At 34.5% G+C, this 11,376-nt stretch overlaps 1 pseudogene; it reads right to left on the reverse strand.

Moving 5' to 3' along the window:
• On the reverse strand, positions 1–4,205 carry LOC107637310 (annotated as a pseudogene).

Consider the following 11,376-nt stretch of genomic DNA (forward strand, 5'->3'; position numbering starts at 1 on the left):
TCAAATAACATTCCTGAACACTTCTTTGAATACCACATTGTCTGTCGTTGTTCTGTTATCATTGTCATGACATAACAATATCTTAAGCCCCTCCTTATTTGTCACCCTAGATGCTGCCACATACAACTGACCGTGTGTAAACACTGGTTTTTTAAGTATCAACCCAACCTTGGACAATGATTGTCCTTGGCTCTTATTTATAGTCATTGCATATGATACCATTATAGAAAATTGTCTGCGTTGAAATTTGAATGGTATTCGATGATCGGATGGGCTTAGAGTCATCCTAGGAATAAAGACCTTCTGGCCTTTGTTCTTTCCGGCGCTACTGCGTGCTTCTATGATGTGCTTACCAAGCTTGGTTACAACCAATCTTGTACCATTACACAAACCTGCCGAGTGGTCGATATTCCTTAACAACATTATAGGGGTTCCAATCTTTAATGTCAACTCATGATTAGGAACCCCAGAGCATTTGATTGTGTTTAGAAATTCAGGTGTATGTATGGATGCCAATAAGTCATTGTTGGACTCTGTTGGGCATGCTTTGTCTGAGCTATAATATGTTTGTGCTTCAGTAGGATTTAAGCTCATCATATAGTTGTTTAATTCATCAACGATCTGCAAGGTTGGAGCAAGTATTGCTCGGTCTTGAATTTGGTCATCAATATTTGAACCAGCAAAAAGTTCTGGATAAGTAACTTTACAAATTGCCTCTATTGGATCATCCCAATGTTTAACCAAGATGTCGTCTGGGATTTCAATTTTGTCAAATACATCACCTTGTGTGCCGTGACTGCCATCACCAATACTAAGTATCCAGTTAGCAAAATCTTCTAAATCAGATGACATTGGGGTGGATTTAGTTGCGTTCAATCTCATGTTTTTAGTCAGTGTAAGCAACTTGCAACTATTCCAAATGTATGATGAGTTTATGGTTGCATTAACAATCTCTTGTCTAGATCCTTTAGGAATAATCAGGAGAATCTGTCGAAAATCCCCACCAAAAACAACTGTCTTCCCTCCAAATGGTTGGTCAAGGCTGTTATGGTTCTTGAATCGCAAAATATCACGCATAGTCCTGTCAAGAGCTTCAATACAAAATTTGTTCACCATGGGGGCCTCATCCCAAATGATTAGCTTCGTCTTGATTAATAACTCAGCTAATGCGCTGCCCTGCCTTATGTTGCAAGTTGAGAATTCATCTAAGTTTAGTGGGATTGCAAACCGTGAGTGTGCTGTCCGACCACCTGGTAATAAAAGAGATGCAATGCCGCTTGAAGCAACCGTAAGTACAACTTGTGATCTTGATCTCAATGCAGATGCTAGTGTCTTCCAAACAAATGTTTTTCCAGTACCCCCATAACCATACAGAAAGAATACACCTCCGTTTCCACTTTGAACTGCCTCCATAACTTTTTGATAGACAACTGTTTGCTCATCGGTTAGCTGTTGGATGTAAGTTGCATGCTCTGAAGCCAATTGTCTTCTGTCATAGCGGAGCTCGTCACAAATTAACCTGTTCAACCCATCGGTATACAAACCACTATTAACTTGACTCATATCTACAATTGGCATTGGTGGAAAATCTCTAAGACTCTTGTTGAAGTTGTTAAGTAATTTCTCAATCTCAATTAACGTCAATTCCTTCAACTCGATATCAGTAAGGACTAAATCTGTATTCACGCATAAAAAAAATGTATAAAATGAAAAAAGTGAAACACATCTAACATTAGAATTAAAGCAAAGCAACAACTCTTTCACATAACAAAATTCACAGATTAAAAGGAGATCAACGGTGGAACATTTTACCCAATTATTCAACATGTATAGAATATGTTAAGTTAAATATAACTGTAGTAGTCATGGTTATGAAATTTAAGCCTAAAAACTATATATAGACACTAATTAAATATGATTTGTAATATTATAAATTAATTTTCGTGCATTTTTTTTGTTCGTGTGATTTATTTAATTTAATAAATTGCCAATATATAAAAACATCTAGTATATCTAAAAAAATAATGATGGTCACAGATGAAATAATATAAAAGTAGTGTAAATTAGGAAGCTTGAATGTCCATTACTAATTTCTAACGACCACTTATGAAAAATTTGCTAAACTTAGCTCAATCTCCAATTTAACAAATATTAGTTGTATCCAACATTAGTATTTTAGATTTTGAACTTTAACTCATACTTATTATTTTGAAAATTTATCTCAAACAATCCTTTTCATTATTTATTTGCTTTCATGTCTTGAATATTAACTCATCCTTATTAGTAGAATAAATACAGCATGCATGTAACATGTTTTGAAAAAATTGAGAAATAATAGGAAAACTTATTAGTTACCAGGATTGTCAAGTAGTCTTCTCTGCCTATGTGGTATGTCATCACATAAAATAGACCATGTCTGTTCCCAAACATGCTCTGGTGAATCCATTGAATTTGAGAATAGAAGTGTTGCAAAAAATTTTCTCAAATATGTTCTTGATCCCCAATGACTGGCTTCCTTTATAGCATCAATATATTCCTTATCATCATCTAGAAGGCCACGGGCGTAACATGCCTCTTTGAATGTAGCATACATGACACCATCTAAAGTCCTAATCTCCTCATATGATGTCGCTCCCTTGACGTAGTTGAGCAGAAGTCTTAAATAATAACTTTCACCAGATCCTGGAGGAACATAGAAAATTCTTCCAATAACAGCATGTGATTTTCGAGGCAACCACATCCTTTCATTCGCCTTCCACACAAACTTTGTAGGTAGTTCTGCATATGTTAGTGATCTCGCTTCAATGTAGTCCTTATTTGCTTGAAACCATCCTAAGAACATGGACTCCTTTACAGATGCTTTTTTTACCACATCATCTAAGTTTTCATGATCTTTAAATATTACATTCTGTTCATCTGGTAAGTGGAAGCCTAATCTCACAACTGATGGATCCCTATACTGTATGTTAAATCCAAAAATCCTCCAAGCAGCTTCACATGGAGATATGTACCTACAGTCATAATACATACTAACCTCATCATATTCATCCAGCTCAACACTCTCTGTTGCACTCTTATAGAATGAAGCTGTTACGCGATCATGACCTTTGTTGACATATTTGAACAAATACTTAATTGATCTTGATTGGTTACACCACTCCACATTTATGTGAGCACCGTATCTCATCAGTAGTAGCCTATTGTGCGGAACCACATAACGGTTATCAAGATCGACGCCTGACTTGTTAATAGTTCTTCCATCCTCCTTGCGTCTATATACTGGGTAGCCATCATCATCAACTGTTGTGCACTCCACGAATCTCTTAGGAAAGTGACGAATACATTTACCATTCTCCATACATGGTGAATCTTTCCTAACACACCCACATGGTCCATGCATCATATGCTTTTCTACTGCTTCAAAGTATACAGGATCTATATCCTTATCAGGTATCTCAGCTGATATAATTTTATCAATGTCCTCAGCTGTCGGAAACTTGTCATCCTTGTGTAAGAACAAAAGTATATGGGCGTGTGGTAATCCTCGTTTCTGGAACTCAATTGTGTACACAACTGCAACATCAATAATTCACAAATCAGTTTGACCTAATAAAAATCACAACCTCGACAAATTGTTTCATGCAAAAATGGTATCTAAAATACTCATCTTAAAAATTCTTAATAGTTATTGATATCAACTTTACCTACAGATACTCTACCAAAAATTTTGTTCACTCTGATGTCTTTAATCAATATATCCAGTTTAGCCTTGAATGTCCTACAAACTATGTCAGGTCTGTCCTCTGCATTAATTCTCTGTTCTTGATAAAGTCTTCGACCTCAGGCCACTTGGGGTTGCATGTGAATGTAATGAAAAGATCTGGATAACCAACTACCTTACATATTGCCATTGCATCTTGGTAGTTCTGAATCATATACCTCGGACCTCCCGTGAACGAAGATGGCAATATAATACGTTTGCCGCGCGATGATGGAGTTGTTTCCCCACTAAGAACTGCTTCCTTTATTCCCTTATACATCTCACATCTAAATTTCTCTTGGTCTAACCGTATATAGTTTAGTCGAGATGATTCAATCATTGAATACCCATCGACCAAAAATTGTTGGAAGAGCCGCCTGGAATATAGCAGAGGAGAGCCATCTGCTAACCTTTCTTGAACTCTGTATGCGAAAAATTCTCTCATTGAAACTTCCTGACGTCCTTTACCACTCTTCTGATTACGTTTATTAAGTGGTATATCTTCCTTGTAACCATCCTCTCCAAAGGGAAATAACAAAGGATACTGTAATCCTAGGTAAGCCGGATTAAGTTGATTAATTCTTTGTAATTTTCCACTTTATGTCTCAACCACAATGTCCCTATCTGTCTTATCAATATCAAAGTCACCAACAATCAGTGCCGCAACCTCATTAGTTGATGGCAAGTTGTATCTTCTACCATCTTTATCTCGTTTTCCCAATAGCCTAAGCTTCACTGTGCTATTTGCATCTTTGGCGACTGACTCTCTAACCATACGAAATGCCTTCACTAATACATTGTTCTCATTCAACATCTTCTTCAAGTCTCTAACAATGTCTTCATGTATTACTTTGTTATCCTCACCCCTAGATAAAAAATTGATAATATCAAACATTTAATTAATTTGCACAGTTCACTATAACATTTTTTAGTGGTATTTAAATGATGTACACCAACAGTATAAATTCATGGTTGTGTTACTTACAGGATAGCGGCCATGCGGTTTTGAACCTCATTCTGGGTGTCAAAAACATAAAGTTGTGCAAATTTAGGGAAGTTTCCTGTTGGTGGTATCAGACTACCCATTAAGTGGTAGTTCTCCCCATAAAGGCAAAATGTCGGTGGACCTCTAGAAGTATTTATGCCACGATCAATCTTTGCACCAATTGATGTGAATTGAAACATGCTATTATAAGATCTTATGTTATCTCGGAAATGCTTGCTATTTGTGCTATTATTGAATAACAATTCATATAACACTTTAGGGGCTTCTGGTAGGTGTGGTAGTTGAACCTTTCCTCCATTACAGCATAATGTGAATTTCGGTTCAAGTGTGTTGTAGTTTTTGTTTGACCTCTCAGCATACCAAAACAAAGCATTGCAGTGTTCACACTCATAAAATGCATCCCCCATGTGCACATACTCTACAAAATACAAAGAAAGAAAACTCATTCATAAATAATTGTGATATTCAGCTTAATAATTTCCGTGCAATTTAGCTATGTATTTAAGAGCCTTGCATTATGTCATACCCTTGTTTTGCTGTTCGGCACCATAGACATCTTTGTTCACCCTTTCTGATTTCTTTTTACCTGATTGAAGATATTATTTATCAGTATTCTATCGTGCATGTCCAGTACAAACATACAGTGATTTCTTCCTTATCCAATAATATAATGCCTATTAAGTGATTAAAAATTCATATTTAGGTGTAATATAAGTGTCCAAATATTCAAAATTACAGGATACATTATCCAGCTAAAGAAAATCCTATCAATCACACAGTTACTACTCACCACTATTTTTGGTGCAATCATTTTCTCCAACTGGCAGAGTTCTCTTTGTTTTAAATTTTTTTGCAAATGTTTATCAAAATTTTCTATTTTTAACTTATCTATTGAGGACATTATCTTTTTTTTAATAAAATATACTATTAATTAATCTAGTTTTGTATCTCAAACAATTAATACATCAGATTTAAATGAATTAGTAAACACTCTATGTATATAGTGTACCTGTACATGCCTTCGAAATTCGTCTTGAGTTACCACTTTTGATGTCCAATTGGTTATTTCTTCCTGTTTCAATTCCAATGAACAATTTTCCAGTTCCATGATCCATAGGTATTTTAGAGTATTTATATTTTAGAGTATAGATAAATAATGTTATTAAATTCCCTAATTACTATGAATAATAATGTGAAATATTTTTTTTAAAAAGAACATTCACGGAACAACATAATAACCTCAAAAGAATATAAGGATAACTATGCACACCTGGCCCATTTTGCTCATTTTCAGGTTGTCTTGCTCTTTTCATTTTTTGCCTTCTATCCCTTCTAGCAGCTCTCCATTGATCTGTTACGTGTGAGTTATATAAAAACAAATTCTGATAAAATCATATTGGATAAGTTTTCAAATGGCTGATGCCTGAACACATAAAAATCAGTATTTTTTTAGATTATTCACCAGATATTTGCATGTTCAATTCCATATAATCAGGGGAGGTATTATTCACGTTAACTAACACTGAGTTATAAATGTATATATAGGGTATTGAGTTCCTTGGATGTAGATAATGTCCCTTATCAATTCTTTTTTATATTGAAGATTTGTGGTGAATAAACTTTGAATTAAGGATTTTGACCCACATTTCACTTATTGTGTGTTACCTTTCATGGAACTCCAAGTTGGAGTAGTCGTGGTGCATGTAATTGTAGAGATTATCCCTGTGTTAAAAAAGAACAATAATATAAAGCATAAAATACACTTATATAAAACCATGGTTATCTATTTGTGGTGGTAAAAATTAATTATCTGAACAATTAACGTTTACCTTTTTTTGTCTGAGCTACTTTGGATAGTTTTTTTTTTTTGCTAATTTGATGGCTCTTTCATTCCTAGCATGTCTTGCTGCCTTTGCTAAAAACAATTATTTATTTATAACTTACATACAACACTATATCATCTGAATTCTCCTGAATTTAAATATAAGAAACTTACCATTTGATAGTATTGCTGCCTTAGCTGAAAAAATTTATTCATTTATAACTTACATACAATACTATATCTTTCAAATTCTCCTGAGACTACGTATAAGAAACTTACCATTTAATGGAGAGAGAGTTTGTTGACTTTCAGCTAGCAAAGTTGTAGAATCATTGTCTCGTAAATAGTTTTGCAAGCTTCCATCGAAATGTCGTTGGTCTATAGGGGATCCACATGCAATGCCCGGTATGTGATTTTCCTTGTCCTCGGAGCTTAAAACTCTATAATCATCTTCCACACTTATGATATTCCCTGTACAATTCGAAGTATTTTCATATAATGTGTATAAATATACCCTAAAATGAATAGATTATTTCTGTGTATTAGTTACCTGAACTTTTATACATCTTATGAAAAATTGTATAAAGTTTATGAATAATCTGAGAGGTTACTTCTATTTCCTAGGATTTTTAGAATACTTATCGATACAAATATATATGCATCATTTAGCCTCGTCCATTGATCTAAGATCTCCGATAGAACTTAGATGCAACACACTACCAATATTTTTTCCGATTAGATCATGATAATCTAGTTTATTAAGGCCAGTTTTCTTGTAATTCTACCTTCCTGGTAAGCAATACCTAAGCACTTTCTTTTCTTTGCTAACTTCAATGTTCGTTCCATCCTAGCATGTCTTGTGTGACCTGATGATGCAGATATGCTATGTAGTTAGTTATTCACAATGAATATATAGTTCCTAAGAAAATCTGAATAATATGAACAATCACACTTTGTGTATTGCCTTCTGAAATGGGATTGGTTCCCAAAACTTGGCACTCCTCCCTTGTATATATTCTATTATTCATATGAAAATATATTGACTCTGCATCCTTATTTCTTGTTCTGAGATCATTTCTTTTACTGTTATCTATATCTTTGCATGAATCATCCATTAACATCATATGTGGAAATGCTTGTATATCTGCAAAAGGCATTCATAAGACATAGTAACTCTTCTTACACTCATCTTATTTCACCACCATGGCATTTCACGTGCTTGATTATTCTGAATGAAATCCCCTTTGTAAATGGCATATCCAATGTGAGTAAAACTGTCATACAGAGTTAGAGATACATTTTAATGCTTACCTGAATGTGGAGACTCCCTCTTTTCATAGGGGTGAATTGTTTCAGGTGTTACTAAACTATTAAGTTTTGTGTTTGTCAGGGTTGTCCATTTAGTATTCCAGTATTCATCCACCTTTCGCTTATTGTTTAATAAGCCACAGCTCTCTTCAACTGAGAATATTACATATATAGTTAATAAATTGGATTTTCACTATATTTTGGGTAAGAGAAGAGCTGAATGCACTTGGATTTTACTCCTAGTTTCATCTCAAAACAAAAACAGATTTGTTTACACATTCAAGATGTGAAAAACCTTGTTAAAGTGACTCTTCCCCTAGATGATGAAAAGTAGTATAAACATAATTAATAAAATATATTTTTACTATATAACCCATAGTGAAGAGCTTAATGCACTTCGGTTTTACTCCTAGTTTCAGCTCAAAAACAAAACAGATTTTTTTACACTTTTAAGATGTGAAAACTCTATCTAAAGTGAAAACTCTGCTTCAGAATAACTCATATTATAAACATAGTTAATAAAATTAACTTTGACTACATTCTGCATAAGTGAAAAGCTCCTCAAACTTGGGTTTTACTCATAGTTGAGACTCAAAGTCAAAATAGATTCATTTATATTTTTGAAGATGTGATAACTTCGTTTAAGGTGACACTTCCTCTTGAGGATAAATGATAGTATATTATCACTACTTTAATAATTTAAATATATAGTTAAGAAATATACCTTGAGTGTTGCTGCTGGAATAAAATTGTAGCTCTGTCAAAGGCTTTCTGCATCCTGTGTTATCTGCATATTCCCCATGAAGAATATGAACCCCATTCATCTTGTGTACTGGTTTTGTTGGACTATCCATTCTAAACTTGAAAAATTATGATATGAAATTTATCTTCATCTACATAGGTGCACTTTTCATATATTGAGGTTCCAAGTTATTTACTTAAGTTGTATTGAGAGAATAAGAAAATTTTACCTCCCGGTGGTTTGTAGTAGAATAAGCTCTTTTGTGTGTATGCTTGAAAAATTAGCTCAAGACAACATTTGTGTGTGTTACCTATCAATTGTAGGCAATATAGACCTAATGCCATGCCATAGTTTAGACCGCACCTCTATATTTTTGCATTAAGTTAATGTTGTCTTCGTCAAATACTTAAGTGGTTAGCTATGCTTCATAGTATATGACATCAGGTACATTTAATCCTATTATAGTCTGAATTTATTTCTTTGAAATAATAAATAATTCCTTTACTGCACTGTTTATGCCTAACCCTAAAATGGATATGATACTAATGTTGTATATGATAGAAAATAAGTTTCTTACAACTAAGTATATAGTTAAGTGTTTAAGTCAATGATGAGTGTCTCATATCAATTAGATTAATGTAAGTTGGAGTCACCTTGAGCTGATATTGTTTCCGAAAAACTATATTGGTGAATTTTAAAGGTTTATTACTCACCAAAATTCTGATTGTTTAACTTGAGCTGCATATTAAAACCCAACCCCAGTCAAGTTAACTACCCTTATTTTACTTGATTTGGAACTCTTTTTGTGTAGTCTGAACTAAGTCAACTTTTTCTTTGCACTATTAGAATATACTAAAGATTATGTCACCGCAATATCTGTTCAGAACTCTTAATTTAATATCTTGTTTATATTATCTTTATAATACTAATTCTTATCACGCTAACCCAGACAACCATTTACAATATGGTATATGTACTAATATACACTCAACCTAGTATCATTTAACATTGGATATCATTAACATGTGGATAAATTGGTCTTACAGACTTGTATATTCTTTAATATCAAGGGAACTACTGTAGGGTCAATTAATTATTCAGTTGAAATAAACTACTAAAAACACTATGCGAATACTCTTGCATAACACCTTACTTGTTTCATTCATCGCCCCAATAACTAATTGGGGTTACCCTTTTACAAAAACATGTTTTTCTTTTAAGAAAATGAAACATACATTCAAAAACCCAAATTTAGCTAATACTATTTCACACCTAGGAGCGTAGTACATAATAAAAGCTTAAACAACAACTAATTAACTAAACACCATAGCTTCATAGTAGTGGGGTGCAAAAAGCATCCTAATTGATATTAAACCATGAAGAGCCCTTCCGAATGCAATGTGATCGTTTTAACATTAACATGCTCGTGCCAAGTTCGGTGGACCAAATTTTCCCTTTTACCCTCCATGTACCTAAGCCTTGAAAGTATAACATCAGTTGCTTCTGAGTCATTTGAAGAGCCATGGCCGTTCCTAGCTTCCAGCACTGATAATATGTCCTTGTCAACAAACAGGGTTGGAGTATATGGAATTCCAAATCCAGAAACCCTGATCATCTTTTCCCAATCGAGATTGGTATCCCAATCATTTTTCAATTGCCAAACCAAGACCTGCCTTGTGTAACCAACATTATGATATGATACAAAACCAACACCGTCGTTGAAATGCGTCAATGAGTGGTAATCAGATTTCACTTGGGTGGGTATTTTAGCCTCGTGAAACATTCTCTGACGAAGATTGAAAATAACTATTGCTGCTGCCTCCATCAAATTAGGCCCTCCCCACCCTATCCAGTAGAAAATCCCTTTGTTTACAACATACTTGGGACCGAGCTTCTGCACGCTGGACTCAAAGGTCCCGACATGAGTCCAATCTCTTTCAAATGATGTATACAATGACCAAGAAAGAGTTCTTTGAGTATAAAACTTCTTATAAGCATGGAGAATTCGATACTCAACTGTGTCATGTAGGAATCCAAAGGCATAAAGCGAGACAGCATGCCCGGAATGCTTGCTAGCTTCGTCTGTTGCATATCGCCTCTTACGGGTGAGAGGGTTCCAAATAAGTAGCCTTGAGTTTAGGCCACCCATTGAAATCCTCAAGCAAACATTTCCATGGTCAGAACCGATTAAAGCATAAAACCCATACTGGTTGATGTCAATGGGAACATTGAATTGTACTTGACGACCGGAGTCCACAAAAGCTCTTATGAACCATATAGAGTTTTCATCACTGGGGGGGTAACCAATCCCAATGATGACACTCCTGTTGCGTTCCTTGTTTTCTCTGAAGTTTTCCTTCATGAATATTGGTGTGCAGAGTCTGAAATTCCAGCCTTTACTCAAGGTCCTGCACCTACCAGCGGTCTTGGGGTCTGCTTTCACAATGATCTTCCATATAAGATCCTCATTAAGATGTGGAAGATTAACACTCATGAGTGAAGAGTCGCTAAGTAGTCGAACACAGCTTGTGAAGTTTTTGCAAAAATGTTTCAGTGAGATAGAACGGAGATTCGTGTTAGCACTAACTGGTTTAAGTTTCATGTGATTTATACAAATGGTGAGTGATAATAACGGTTGCCGATAAAAGTACTTTGTATATATGTATCAACTTTAAATACAAAATTATGCGACTTATTGAGAGTCCATTTATATAAATATATATTTTTATATCATGTGC

This window comes from Arachis ipaensis, chromosome B04 (assembly GCF_000816755.2).
Source record: "Arachis ipaensis cultivar K30076 chromosome B04, Araip1.1, whole genome shotgun sequence".
NCBI lineage: Eukaryota > Viridiplantae > Streptophyta > Magnoliopsida > Fabales > Fabaceae > Arachis > Arachis ipaensis.